Genomic DNA, 16127 nt, shown 5'->3' with positions numbered 1-16127 from the left:
TCTCCTGAATTTGCCATATCAGACAATAAAGTCAAGAGGAATTTATATTTGAGTTGCTTCACTTATACAAATTTTAAAAGATTTATTCTCAAGCAAATACTAGAATCTTGTAATTTCTGGGAGTAAAAACGTGTTACTGTAACCAACTTACCATGCTCTATTTAGTGATGGAAATTGAACTGAGGTCTTCTTGTTTATACAGCAAATGCTTCATTATTCCCCAGCTCTAATTAAAACAAAAACACAACACCCTTTATGTGTGTGTACCTGTTTTTCTGTATATGTGCAAAGTATGGGCAGTGCCTAATATCCCTTAGAACTATAGCTATAGATTGTGAGCCACCTGATGTGTGCTGAAGGAATACTGGGTCCTCTGCAAGCACAGAAAGTGCTCTAAACTTCTAAGCTATTTCTTCACCCCACCCCTTAAATGTCTATTTATGATGTATGTATGTGTGCACCACTGAAAACAAGTGGCAGTCAGAAGACAACCTCAGATATTTTCCTCACCTTGCTAGAGGGAGATAAGGTCTTTTATTTGATGTTACTTTATCTGGCTTATGTAGGTTTTAGGAATCCAAATCAAGTCCTCTGTGCCATTTCTTCAACCCCCAGTTTTATTCTCATTTTGGAGCTTTATGAATTTTTTTTTGTTAATGTGTTCCTTTGAGACAGAATCCTACTAGTAACCCAGGTTGGCCTGAAACTGTAGTCCTACTGCCTCAGTCCTGCCCCCCAACCTGGCACTACAGGCATAAGACATTATCTCTGAGGACAGTATTTCTCTATGCCTCAGTCTCCCATGTGTGTATTTAAACTACATTTATTTGTGTATGAGTGTGAATGTCACCACCATACACATGTATGGGAGTTGATTCTATTGCTTTTCTATTCATTCATTCATTCATTCATTCATTCATTCATTCATTAATCCATTCATTCATCTATTTGTGAGCCAGGGTTTCTCTGTGCAGCCTTGGCTGTCCTGGAATTTGCTCTGTAGGCCAGACTGGCTGCCAATTCACAGAGATCTGCCTGCCTCTGGTTCCTCATGCTTCTGGGATTAAAGACATATGCCACCAATGGTGAGCAACTCCTCCCCTCCCCCCTTAAACCAAGCCGGCCTCAAACTCAGAGATCCAACTGTGTCTGCCTCCTGAGTGCTGGTATTAAAGGCATGTGCCACCACTACCTGTCTACTTAAGGGAGTTTCAGTTTTAGACTTTACAGTCTTTGATTATTTATAATGAATTTTTATGCATGGTAATAATGTCTAACTTCTTTTTTTTGTGGGATTACCTAGTTTTCCTGACACTATTAAAAGGCCACCTCTCCCCTTTCATGAGGGACTCCATCCCTTGACAAATAACAGCTTTTACTATTTCACTTCATACCAAATTTTCCATTCAAACTGGACTAGTTATGTAGCAACCTACTCCTAGTATATATGGTCCATGCCATTTCTCGATTCCTGTACCTTAGGTCACTTGAAATATCATACTGTCTTTAAGTCCTCAAATCTTTGCTTTCAAGTGTGCCAGCTAAAAGAAAAAGTATGAAAATCATTACATTACAGGTAAAGGTTAGTAAGAAATATTTTGTTTTTTATTCAATTGTTGTAATTTTAAATTCAGTGGTTTATATTCTGGTCCAAGGACCATTTATTTTCTTTGTTGGTTTTTGAGACAGTTCAACATTTTACTTATGTTCTTAGAAGAAAAACAGTCATTCTGAAAGGTGAGATAAAAAATAGGTAAATTAAATGTTTTATTTAAGAAGTAAACTCTATGGGACTTTTTATAAATACCTAAATTAATATTCCTTGCATAACAAAATAGAATAGCAACTTCAAAAGACAGAGAAATCCGCAATTGTCTGACCTTTCCCCCAACTCCATTGTTTCCATTAATATTTCTGTTTAGAAATATTTACTGTTTTTTTTTTACTTTAAGACTTCTAATATTAATTAATCTTGTTTCCGTAGCATTTCACAAAATTTAAGAGATTTTAGGAACGTTGTCTAAACTATAACATCATCTTGACTGAATTTTTTAAAAAAACTTATTAATAAGCATCATAGTTTGTTAGAGCATAATGACAGAATACAGAATGTGAGGACAGAACCCTGGCATTCTATCCCTTAGGAGTCCTTATCGTGGCTCAGTTACTCTAGTACACTGACCCTGTTCTGGTTCTTTTAGGGTAAAATGTGGCAAATGCCTACCTCATTTAAATTTATACCTTAAACTTATATGAGCACGTTTAACAGTGACTAGATGTTCATTAAATGCCTATTCAACCTAAGTTCTCAGTAGGGTTTGCATTTCTGACAAATTCAGTGTTTCAGTGAACTATTTCATTGCTAACCTGATATAGTTCCTACATGGGAAGTGGTTTTATTGTTTTTATTTTTACAAGCATAATCTGAGAGTAGTCAAATTGAGTAGGTTTCCTAAATTAGGAAGTAACTAGTTTCTGTCATTATTAAATTACAGGATTATCAATACTGACAGGACCGAATGTGAATTTTTCTTCATATTTCCTTTTTTTATTAGGTTAATATCTTTGCTGTTTTATATTTAAAAGATAAGTGTAATATTCTTTTGTTTATCTGGTTTGTCTTGGTTGCCCTGGCTGGAACTCGCTCTGTAGATCAGGCTGGCCTCAAACTTTTGAGATCTGCCTGCCTCTGCCTCCCCGAATGCTGGGATTAAAGGTGAGCACCACCACTGCCTAGCATAATATTCTTAAATGTGGACAACGCACACCGCAAGGTTTTAATCAATAACATGTATTTAAATTAATTTTTCTGTGAATGTATATGTAAAATATGTCACAAGTATGTGGGTGTCTGCAGAAGGGAGAGTGCTGGTTCCCCTGGAGCTGGGAACAGTTTGCTGTGAGCAGCCTGATAAAGGCTACTGTAGATTCTGGGAATCAAACATGGGCCCTCTGAAGAGCAGCAAGTGCTCTTAACCAAAGCTCAAATAATATATTTTAAATTTGTATAATATAAATAGATAATTTAAACTTATATAGCTAAAAATGCCATGTGGGAAATAAAAAGCATTTATCCAAAGAAAACCAAGGAGAAACTATGACTTTTGAATTTCTTTTTTGTTAAGATTTTATTTATTTATTATGTATACATGTTCTGCCTGCATGTATGCCTGCAGGCCATAAGAGGGCATCAGATCTCATTATAGATGGTTGTGAGCCACCATGTGGTTGCTGAAAATTGAACCTCTCAAAGAACTGTCACCTTAACCTCAGAGCCATTGAGACTTTTGAACTTCTTAAGTAACCAAAATTTCCTATTAGAACTTTAAACTGGAAAGTAAACTTAAAGAAATCTTTTTTTGTTTTTGTTTTTTTGTTTTTGTTTTCAAGACAGGGTTTCCCTGTAGTTTCTAGAGCCTGTCCTGGAACTAGCTCTTGTAGACCAGGCTGGCCTCGAACTCAGAGATCCCCCTGCCTCTGCCTCCCGAGTGCTGGGGATTAAAGGCATGCGCCACAACCGCCTGGCTTAAAGAAATCTCTTTACGCAACTTGGAAAAATGAGTGCAACACACTACCACTATTTGAGAGCACGTAACATACTAACACCATTATGCCACTTCTAGGACGCCCATATTCCACAGATGAAGGGCTAGGGAGATAAAGTGTTTACCTGGGTTCCTGTAAAGCCTGGGGTGCCATCTACAGCACTGCAAGAAAACAGGAAAAAAAAAAAAGCCACCCAACCCCCTTTTTCTCTTACACATACTTCATAAAGGAACAGCTTAAAAGAAATTACTATGTTAAAAGAAACTATGGTATTAATTAAACACTAAAAGAGAAAGAGACAAAACCACACAGTGTCATGTAAAGTGGGTCATAACAGGAGTCTACACTAGCAGTATAGTATCAACTAGAAAACTGTCTTTTTTAGTAACTTAAGTTAAAGGAAGGCTGAAGCTGACTTCCAAGGTTTCAGTTAAGGAATCCAAGCCTGGACTGTGTAGGATTCTTTAGGGATTTGCAAATATTTTATTGAAATTTCCAAGAGATAAAAATATGAAAAAACAATTTTTATATAAAAAGGTAGGATTCTGCTGCTAGTAAAACAAAGTTTTCAGTATTTAACTTATCTCCCCTATGTGCCCCCCCCCCACTTTCCCCACCAAAATAATTCCATCCTCACTACTTGAGTTGAATGGTTGATCATCTTGACGGTAAGTCATTTAACATACACAGGTTTTAGATTACTAATGCAATGTGTGAAACCATGGACAGGCAGCATCTGAAGCACTAACTTTCATTTAAATTGGGTCACCCAAACCTTAACACACCATAAGGATTAAAAATGTGAATCTGACTTTTTTTGAGAGATGCAAAATTAGCTCAACGAATCTTTTCTTAATTTTAGAATCTTTTTTATTTTTTTAGGATTTTTTTTTTTTTTTTTTTGGATACAGGATTTCTCTGTAGCTTTGGAGCCTTTCCTGGAACTTACTCTGTAGGTCTGGCTAGCCTCGATCTAAAGAGATCCATCTGTCTCTGGCTAAAGTGCTGGGATTAAAGGTGTGTGCCACAACCACCTGGCAATTTTAGAGTCTTGAATACTTGCATAGAAATAGTTATCTGTGGGCATTAAATATGGCTTATTAATATGCTAGTTTTTCTAGAGATATATTAATTTCAGCTAACCTGTTAGCATTATTCTGCTGTAATTTATAAACTTTCCAAAATTTAAATAAGTTAAGAAAAATTTTAATGTGTATGAATGTGTGTATATTTGTGTTCCTAAGTGCACAGACAGAAAAGGGATTGCTTTTGCTGTTTTCCTTATCTCCTGAAGTTTTAAGAGCTAAACGTAAAAAGCTTCTCACAAAGAAGTCTATTTTCAAGTTATAAAACTTTAAGATCAATAAACTGGAATAACGATAATAAAAAATACCATTACTGGGGCTAGATAGATGGCTCCTTGGTTAAGAGTACTTCTTGCTCTTGTAGATAGTTACCAGGGTTCCCAGTACCCACATGGTGGCTCACAACCAACACCCTAGAACTGGAGTTCTAAGGGATCTAATGTCTTCTGGCCTCCATGGGCACCAGGCACAGTACAGATATGTAAATGCAGTCAAACACACATTTAAAATAAAAATATGTAAGCCTTTATGAAAGATCTTTACTTATCTGTAAACTTTAGAGAAATGATTTAATATTGTGATTCTCACACTTGTAGATAACAGGGCCTTTACTTTCCACACTAGTAAAATACTTTCCACACTAATCAAGTTGCCTAAGGCAATGAAATAATTCTTGCTCTAAACTATTAAAATCAAACATCAATAAATAGGGAGCTAAGGAGAAATTTAAGTTATTCTAGAATAGATAGAAAAATCAGAAATGAATGGAAACGTGATAGCAAACAGTAAGTTTTTGTAGTAATAGTGGTGAGGAGGGAGCTGGAAGCTAATACTTACAAAATAATTGTTGAGCTACTTAGAGTGCTGTTTTAGTAGTATCTTCGTTTTATCATTGTTAAACCTAGGAAAAAAGAGTGAAGACTTTAAAATTTGAGCTTATTACATAAGCAAAAGCATTTTCAACTGGTGTCCTCACTGTTTTCTGATTCTTATACATTACACAATAATCACAGATTACAAGTTGCCAGCAGCAGTGTTTGCGATTTCAATCCAGTGTATTGTCATTAAGTCTGCAAAATGTGCTTTCCCACTAAAACTACCTTCTGAACATTTAAAACTCAAGTGTGTCAAGTGTAGTAACACTGCTGCTTTGGTGTCTACCTTGGAGTATGCTGAGTTTCTGAGGACATCATAAAATTCCAAGTATTTTACAATTTTACAATTCAAGATCACATCCCAAGATCATTTCCTCTTTTCTCCATTCACAGCACACATACCCCATACACACAAAGTCTACACGAACTCTAATACAATGCAGAAAACCACGAGTTTAAAAAAAAAATCAGTGGAAATAAAACATTTGTGCTATGACCACAACAAAAGAAAATATTGTTCAGAAATTGTCTGAAGCAAAAAGTAAGTGAAAGAAGTGATAAATTGTTTTCACGGCTGTACTTTACCTTGCGGAGAAAGGATTCAAAACCCTTGAAGTATAGAAGAACACTAAAGCCCTGCCTTTAGAACATCCCAGTAACTTTGCTGGTCACAGTGTTTTACTTCTGTAAGACATTATAAACTGTGCTTTTATTTTTTAAGACAGTCTTGTTATTATGGCCCAGCTTGGCCTTGAACTTGAGATCTTCTTGCCTCATCTTCCCATGTGCTGGGATTACTGGACTATGTCAACATAGCAACATACAAGTACTTATTACAAGCATAGAAAGAATACACAAAATCTTTATGATTTTGCCAGATTACTTTCTCACAAAAGGGTCAGCATTTCTTTTTATTTCAAAATTATTTCAAAATCCACCAATCCCACACTCCAATAACGCCAATGTGAATCTATACCCCAACATGAATCTCTACCCCAAATCCAGCTCTACTGAAATCTAAACAATATCCCAATTATACATAAAGATCCTGATGTGCCAAGCTCAGATCTCATTCCATTCTTAAGATGCAACTACAGTCTTGAATTTTGTATTTATTTTCCATGCATTTTTTTACACTATAACTACAAATTTAACTGTTAAACACATACGTATTTTCCTCAAAGGTTTATTTTTTGCTGAGTTCAGTCATTCAGAATAATATACACATGCAGTGTATGAGACTATGTCACATTGTATAGTGGGGGGGGGGGTCTACTATAAGTTCAACAGTACTATGATGACATTGCCAAGTGCTCCACAAACTAAACAAAAACTTTTGTATTTTCCCTGACATTTGAATAATTCATTTAAGGCTGGGTGGTGGCATATGCCTTTAATCCCAGCACTTGGGAGGCAGAGGCAGGGGGATCTTTGTGAATTCGAGACCAGCCTGGTCTACAGAACAAGTTCCAGGGCAGGCTTCAAAGCTACAGAGAAACCTGTCTTGAACTAGGGTTGCGAGCTGCCATGTGAGTTCAGGAAACTGAAGCTGGATCAGCTGCAGGAGCTTAGCAGTTGAGCCATCTCTCCAACAGTTCTCAAGTGATCCATCTCTTCTGCTCTCAAGTGTGTATCTAACATAGGGACAAACTTTGTCCCAAAACAGTTTCATAAAAATGAAAGTTGTGAAAACAGATTGCTCTTCATGCGACTGAGGAAATACCAAAACTTAGAAGTGTTGTAGAAATGGTAAGATTCCTAATTAGATACTGAACTTTGTTAGATCCAAGATAACCAATAGCTGGGGATGGTAGATGGTCAGATATAAATGGTTTGGTATGAATAATCCTTCCCACCTCTGCCACTGTACTGGCTCATTTGCGGTGCTCCTTAAAAGAAGGGAAGGGGGGGGCAATCCTTTAGAGCTTGTAAAAACTGTAAATTGTAAACATCTAGGATCAGAGATTTTGATTAAGTAGGTCAGGAAAAATGTTGTATTTTAGCTCATTCTAGTAGTCAGTCCACAGACATTCAGCAGGAGTCCATCAGGGTGGAAGATATTTTCAACAGAGGATTATGCAGCTAACTTTTAGGTTAAACATGTGTAATATTAATGTCTATCTGTCAAACTACATCAACAAATTAAAAACAGTAGTAGCCTAAAAAAGCAATTTCAATTTACAATTGACTATGCTTAATTTCACAATACCAAAATAGACTGTGGTCTCAATTATTAATTCAGATAAATAAACACACAATATGTCAAATGCCATTTTTGTTAGTAATACCAAAAAAATGATATTCTGAGTTTACTATGACCGGTAGAGCAAACATTAAGCATGGAGATGGATCAGAAGTGATTTTAATGAAGATAACCAAGGAGCAACGATGGTTCTATCTTTTAAAATACAACTGCAAATGTCAGACTTTAAATTAGGACACTGGCTAACCCAAAACTTGTAGTTTTCTACCAAAGCTTTATAAATGAAACCAGAACTTTAACAGAGGTCCACTATTTACTTATCCAGCACTGTAATTATACAGATAAAAGGGGAGAACAACATGTAGGGTATGCAAGTTTGTGCAAATAGAAATATACAAGTCTACAAAACCAACTTACTTGAAATTACAAAGTCTAATTTCTAAAAGATGTAGGATATAACATGGTATCTTTTTAAGAACTCATAAAAAATAGTTTAAGGGTTTTGACCTATGCCCTATGTTGGTTCCAATTACTGACAACATTAATAGTATGTCTTTATTATAGTGAAACTAACAATAATTCAGGTTTCATTATATGAAGCTATGAAAGGAAGATCTATGCCCTTAAAGTAAAAGAAATACTCCTGTATGGCCACAACTTTTCTTTCTTAAACATATATCTGAATTTGTGGCATCAGCAACCTAGCTACTAATAGGTTTGACTATTCTATTAGCTTAAAATTAAAAAGTATGAAACAGCACACATACTTCTAGAATTCTTCAACTCTAACAGATGAAATTTCCTGACTAAAAATTAAATATACCACTACTGAATAAATGGTTAATAAAAGTCCAAGAACCACAAATATTTACTATCCTCTTAAGGGTGCACTGGGAAGAAAGTATCTTTCAAAGAAACTATTCTGCAAACCACACATGGAAAACCTTTCCACCTGAGTGCAAACTTCTTTGGCCACACTTATCCCACACTGACAGTACTCTGCAGAACAGCCGGCTGACAAACAGCAGTGACTACTCAACTCCAGTTCTTAAAAGGGACAAGAACAACTGCTATGATGGTGACACTTACTTCTTCACCACTGATGCTCCTACTACTGAAAAAGCACTACTCGAGAAAAGCATATGCAGCTAACTCAGAGAAAGAAAGTACTTCAGTACAATTCACTTACCAAGTCCATTTGTATCATTATTTAAAAAGGAATTTTAAAAGGGAAGGGTGAAGAGAGAAGACAAAACTAATATTTTGGTTAGAGAAGGGAACCTACAATGTATCTAAACAAGCTAGTAACACATAACAATTTCAGCTTCTATGGCTACATTTAACTACTCAGTTACCAAAACTCTCTGAAGAGTTTTAATCATTTGTCAGAGTGATCAAAGAGTACCTTCCCTAGTGGTACAAATTCTAATCAAAACATAAAATTACACTTTTGCTAACAAAATATCCCTGGTTCCCTCCCAAGCACCATGTACTGAATCACTATCACATGCTGACTTCAGACACTACTTAGAAAAACAAAACAAAAACAACAACCGCCCCACCCCTGAGATTTAAGCACTGGGTATATAGTTCAGTGGTAGAGAATATGCTAGTACAAGAACTTTGATTCAATCTCTAGAATAGTAAATAATAAAGCATTAAGACTTCAGCCAATGACTTTTTTCCCTTTGGTGGTTTCAGGGACTGTTCTGGGGCTGTGGCATGCTAGCCAAGTGCTCTAACACCAAGCTATAATATTTCCTAGGCCTAGCCTAAAAGAGTTAACAAAAACTACAACTGAGGCTGGCAATGTGACTCAGTGGGTAAGGGTACCTACTCTGCAGCCTGACAATCTTTGAATCTCATCCCTGGAACACACTGAAGTGGAGGGAGAGACTAGACATAATGCTGTTCTCTGAACTCTGTCTGTGCATATACCACCCTGTCATACACACAATAATAAAATAAAAATTTTAAAGATCACAACTAATCAAATATTTTCAGGTGTAATCTATCTTAAATGTATATTATGTGTATTATAGAGGGAAAGCCTTAGTTAAGTCTATAGTATCAATTTGTAAGAAAAATAAGTGTTTATTGTTAAAATGCTTTAAATACATTAAAATTGTCTACAGATCTACAACTTTAAACGCGAGTCATCTTTCAACACTGTAAGCATTGCTCCAGAAATACCTAAAACATAAGTTTGAATATTATTAAAAAATAAAAAAATTAACAGATTAGAATTAGATATTAAATTTAATACTTAGTCTTGAATGCTAGTTTTGAGATTAAAAAATTAAAAGTGTGAAATAGGAGCAAAATAGTAAATTTAGTTTGCAAAAAAAAAAAAAAACCCTACATCTTTTATCAAAATAAGATGTCAATGAAGAATGTTAGAAATAAAAAATACATATAAAAACCCCACAAAATTAACAAGGTAATTTTGAATATATTTATTGTGAAAGGAATTCAAAATTTAATTTATGAAATTTAGACACATAGAAATAGTAATTGCAGAAATAGTGATTGCAGAAATCACATTTAAAACATGTCACGTTTCCTTTCAAGTGATTCTGACTGTCGAAATAGCAAATATTAAATGTCCAGTGTGGTTAAATAGTGCTGAGAACAGAAATCCTACTTTAAAACCACAATTTTAAAAAATTTAAAGCTTTAAACTAATTAAATATTGCCTATTTTTTAAAAAAAGTTTTGATTAGGCATTACTTGAAGAAAAACAATATAAATAAATTAGGAATGTTATTACTTTTAGAAAACCACAAAATATATACATGTAGAAAATTGCTTCAAATAAACATTTAAAATATTTACATTGTCTATTATTAAGCAAATCTTTGCAATACTTTAAAATCTCTACCAAAGAAAACTTGCTTCCACTGATGTAAGTCATGTTCATGAACTAGCATTATATAATCAGTAATTTAAGGCCCTTCATCAACAGATATTAAATTACCCCATCCTAGTTATTAAAGTACTCTTTTTACTCTAAGATAAACACTCCACTAAGAAATATAGAAACGACAGTACAAATGTTCTTTAAAGACAATTATTTTTCCTGAAACCCTGATAATGCCTTTAACTGAAAGCATAAATCTGTACTTGAGATATAACTCTTATCACTGGGAAAAATTTAATTAAAAAATTGAAACACAATAAATTTCTTTCCTCAAATTCTTACCTAATAAACTACGTATTAAGAGGATTGGAGAGATTCACAAATTTGAAGTATTTAAACATGTCCTTTAAAGGGTGATTAAAGAACACATAATCATATATAACTTTTATTATTAGCCAAGTTATGGTCTCTTACCCTATCAGAAGTAATCAACTATACTATACTAATGCTTTTAGGTACTAGATTATTTACAAGCTAAATTTCTAACTTCATAAGCTAGTTTATTACTGTAAAGAGAACAAGAACATGATAATGTCAAATATTTGTGTTCAAACAATAAATTCTCTGAAACCCTCAGGTATTATAAATCTTGAGCTCTAAATTAGGAATGACCGTGCATTTAAATCTTTATCTACACTATAAACTCATATATTGCTTTCTCCCACATTTAACTCATTAAAGCTCTGTCAACTATCTGGATTAAAAGTGATAAATAAATTAAAACTCAATTTTTTTCCAGATACTCCGTTTACATGCTAATACTGCCTAACCTGGACAACATTGGCTAAGATGGGGCCGAGATTTTATTCATTTTTCACCCATTAAAACCATTTTGTTATAATGTTTAAGACCAAAGTTATACAGACACTCTATTCTTTGTATTTATCTAAAACAATCACCATTTAATATAACATCAATGTAACATAAAGCACCAGAAATTGTCTGATTTCTATTTAGTTTGAACATTTCATTTTCACCTCAACTATTAACAGATATGCATTTCTAGACTGTCTATCTCATAAACATCAAATTCCAATTTTTTAGTATTTTAATATTGTCTCAATATTCTAGCATTCTTAAAGACACCTGAGGATTTGTTCTAAAACGTTTACACCCTTTAAAGTTAAAAGTAGATTTATGAGCAGGAAAATTATAATTTACTCTTAAGATTAAATTACACTTAAGAAAACAAGCCTTTGGGATTTTCTATTTGTTACTTACATATTTTTAGTTAAAAAATTCTAAAGAAAATTGTAGTTACATTTCAGCCACTCTCATTTTATTTAACAAATATTACTAAAACTTATAGTTAACACTACACTAGAAAAAAAACCTAACCAAGTAATACTCAGTAATAATGCTCAGTAAACTCACTTATTACACCAGAATACCACCATCTAGGAAACAAAAATTGTTTAAGATGAATACTTTCTGAAATGCTCAACTAAAACTATAAAAATCAAGTAAAACAAACATTAGAAAATGGACTATCATAAGTATTTTGGAAGTTAACAGTCATCAGAAGTTTAAGCACTCATATTATCATTAGGCTGTTGTAACTTCTGATATTAAAATGTATTGAGAATCATGAGTAAGATAGTTTCTGCTTAAGAAAGTAGGTATTTCAGTTTCAACCAAATCGAGACTTTTGGTTAGGACAGTACTTGGAATACTTCAAATTTTCTTACAATATTTTCATTAATCTTATCTAATTTTTAGGCTGTACCACTTCACTTGTCAAACAGCCAAGTACCAAATTCCTCTTGACTTAAACACTTCATTTTGTGAGAATAAAGTCCACTACATAATTAAATACCTTACATAGCACACTGTAGTAACACCCTCAGGGGAAAAAAAGGCAAAACATCATATATACTATTGGGGGAGGGGATAAATTAAGGTGGATCTACTAGAGCACTATAAAAGCCAACTATATTCTTAAAAATCTAGAATTTTAACAAGCAAGACACTTTGATTCAGCCAATTTACCAGATTTCTGTTTATTCTTTACTTATATGACTTAAACATTTCAGCATTACTATCAATTATATTACAAATTGTAATGCAATGATATATGACAGGTTTTAAAAATTCATTACTACAAAGCAGACACACTGACACATATTTATAATCCCAGCACTAAGGAGGAGGTCGGGGCAGGAAAATCAGTAGTTCCAGGCCAGCTTAGGATACCTTGCAAGTTTCAGGCTGGGCTGTAGAGTTAAGATATTGACTTAAAAAAACAAAAAATGAAAAACACATTAGTATACCTTAATCCTCTATCATGTTCCAATGCATTATGTCAGTATTCAGTCAAAGAAACTTAGCTTGTTTTCCAGAATTGGTTCTCTTCTAATGGTTAAAATCTGCAATAAAAATGCCATGTATTATTATATGAAGACACTCAACAGATATATATCTCTTGTACTTCTAGTTGATCTCTGAACAGAGTTAAATCTTGAAATTAACCCATCTTGCAATGCTTAAAGAACCTGTATGAAAATATTATTTGAACAGAAAATAATTTATTAAGAACAACTGTGATATGCATTATCACCCAAAGCCTGTTCAAACTAAGTTTCTGCTTTCATTTCTCTTTATGACATTTTTATGACATTAATTTTTATCTATGGATGAGTATGCATGGGTAGCTTTGAAAGGAACTAAGGAAGATTATCAAAAAATATTCTTTGTGTTTCAAAAATTCAAATAGCTTAAAAACTATACAAGGAATAGGGATAAAATTTGACTACTTTTCCCTGAAAATTACTGAATGTATCAATGACGACAAATTACCATTATTCTCAACTTTGGTCTTGTTATACCTGAGTGAACATTTTTAAATATTTTATTACAGTTCTAACCAATTTAAAAATTTTTAAATCAATAGACCACTACTAGTCTTTGAATACTTCCAAATATAGGCTAAATGCAACTCCCCCCATTGGTTTCTGGATCTTAAAAATTGAACTGACAAGTACATTAAAATACAAATTATTAAATTACCAAGGGATAAATGCACTACATATGAACCATAATGCTTTGTGGGTGTTTTCTACTTTTATTTAAGAATGGCTGAAAAGAATGAAAACCAAAAGCCCCTTTATTCCTCTGTTGCTAAATATGATTAATAGAGAAAATAAAAACTCCACACCATCTTATGTCTAAGAAACACCAGTTCAAATATCTTATTTTAAAAGGTTAAAATTTTTTTCCATTATATTTTTCAAAAGATAAAATTTTTTTAAAAAATGAGTGCCTTGAAATATAAGACCACAAATTTAAAAAAACAAAGAAATGATAGATTAAATGTTAAATTTTAATACAGTAATATGTTTTGAAGTACTGTAAAATACTAGACACAAAAGAGGTGGATATAAAATATGTGTATGACTAAAAGAAAAATCTCCAAAAGTAAAAATTACAGTTTACTTAGAAAACATCAACAAATATTTCCTGTATAACCTTTCTTTGGTGAAATAAAATAGGTTTAAATAAAAGTACACGAAACTCAAAACTTCCCCCCAAAAGTATTAAGAATAAAATTCAGCACACACACACACACACACGTATTTACTATTAACTGTATTATTTGAAACCTTTCTCAAAGAAAAATTCTTTAAAGCATCTTTTATACAGGCAAGAAAAATAAAAAAGTTGTGTATCAGAAAGTATTATTTACATAACTTATGAGTATTTATATACACCAACAAGCATATATTAGTAACATATTTTAAAATAGACATCACATTTAAAATAAGCTATCAGTTTTAAAATTCTAATACTGTAACCTCTTAAGATGCTTAATTTCATTTTCAACACTTTGTTGAAATAAAGTGGTATTTTATTACTGATATCCTTTGGTTTTTATGAGATTTAATACCACAAAGATACAGTAAGTCCTAGTTTGAAATCTAATTATATGCTAAAATTAATTGTAAAGCGTACAGTGTTTCTAAATTTGTGTAATTAAAAAATAAAAAGGACAAACCATGTATAGTCTTACAATTCTTTCTAAAATGTGTTGTTCTAATTATAATCATCCTAATCTGTTTCTTATAAAAGGGGTTAAAAAGAAATCAATGTAGGGATTAAGTGTCCTCTAAACAAAAGAAAATTTAAAAAGACTAAAGCCACTTTAAGATGGGAAACATTTTAAGATTTGAGGTGAATTTTTATAAAATTTCCCTAATTGTAACTTTATAATCTAGTTGTTGAAAGCTTATTGAAGAAATGTTAATTTTTTCTTTCTGTAAACTAAGTCAGCTGACCAATAGTTCTTCTATACTGAAGGTTTCTTCAACATTCTTAAATTACTACAAATACATAATTAATAGAAATAGAACTGTATACAGACTTCAAAAAAACCCAAAACTAAAAAACAGCACACAAAAGAGAAGGAAACATGGAATCTACAATGTGAACACTACTTTGGAATTTTTATCCTTAGGTGTGGTTCCTGATAAACATTAAAACATACCAGTGTAATCGCATACAAAAACCTGAGGCTATATTGTACAAATGTACAACGAAGACAACAGTTTTTAAAAAATTGTCCAAAGTTAGACTTTGAATTGGAAACAGTGTAAAGAACAGACAGATGAACATCAAAGCTCCCAGGGAAGCTGCACTCTTCTTCCCTCTCCCTGCAGTATGGATGCAGCGCCAGAAGAACTGCTCCAGCAGCACCATTCTCCAGGGCTGCTTCCCTGTGCTAATAAATGACCTCTGCAGCCTTCACAACAGAATACAAAATTAGAGTCATCAATTTCTACAGGAAAACACAGATAACTGCACATAAACAGTTAAATAAGTAGGTATATACCTTCTGGAATTCTTCCTCTGATCTGGCATTACATAAAAGGCAAACATTTTGAATGTTGTGGAATTATATAGCTGCTAGTGTATTCTAAACCTTTAAGTAAATTAGTTTAATAAAGAATCCATTACTTCTTTCAAAAAGTTGGTAAAACAAACAGAAGGGGGAAAAAGCCCTTCATTCATCGCCCTCAAAACAAAATAAATCCCATAAACCTAAGTGCCAAAAAGCATGGTTTAGTGGAAAGTAAAGCTTTCCCCCACTCCCAGAATTCTCTCCCAGTCACACATAATTTGAATAAAAATTAAAATTCAAAAATCAACAGTAAAAAACAAAACTCATTAGCACTGGCACTTGAGATATAATTATATAAAATAGAAATGAGATCTTCTAAAATTTTAACTAAATCAAAATTTATAGTTAATTTTAGGAAATATCCAAAATATTTTGTGAAAATATCCAAAATAAGCAGATTTAGAAAGGATTGTGGGTTCAGTAATAATTATTATGAAAGTAATACAAGATAGAATGTATTTATTAATAGAAATGAAAATGTTTTCATTTGGACATTTCTAAATGTCCATTTTTAAGACAATGTCTATTTGTCTTAAAGTGAAAATAGATAATCATGTCTCAAAATTTCAATTATAAAATATAAAAATTCCTTTAAAAAATCATC

The 16127-nt window shown here is 32.9% G+C and overlaps 1 long non-coding RNA gene across 1 annotated transcript in view; it reads right to left on the bottom strand.

Moving 5' to 3' along the window:
* LOC119800115 overlaps window positions 1-16127 on the bottom strand; it is a 50488-nt gene continuing 34361 nt past the window's right edge. The window contains exons 4-6 of the long non-coding RNA XR_005282984.1: window positions 12900-12995; window positions 5469-5532; window positions 1-226 (exon numbers count right to left, since the gene is read on the bottom strand). This is a non-coding gene — a long non-coding RNA (uncharacterized LOC119800115). The remainder of the gene's footprint in view (window positions 227-5468; window positions 5533-12899; window positions 12996-16127) is intronic.

This window comes from Arvicola amphibius, chromosome 13, assembly GCF_903992535.2.
Source record: "Arvicola amphibius chromosome 13, mArvAmp1.2, whole genome shotgun sequence".
Classification (NCBI taxonomy): domain Eukaryota; kingdom Metazoa; phylum Chordata; class Mammalia; order Rodentia; family Cricetidae; genus Arvicola; species Arvicola amphibius.
Note: the sequence above shows the minus strand (reverse complement) of the source record. Positions and strands in the feature narration are given on the sequence as shown.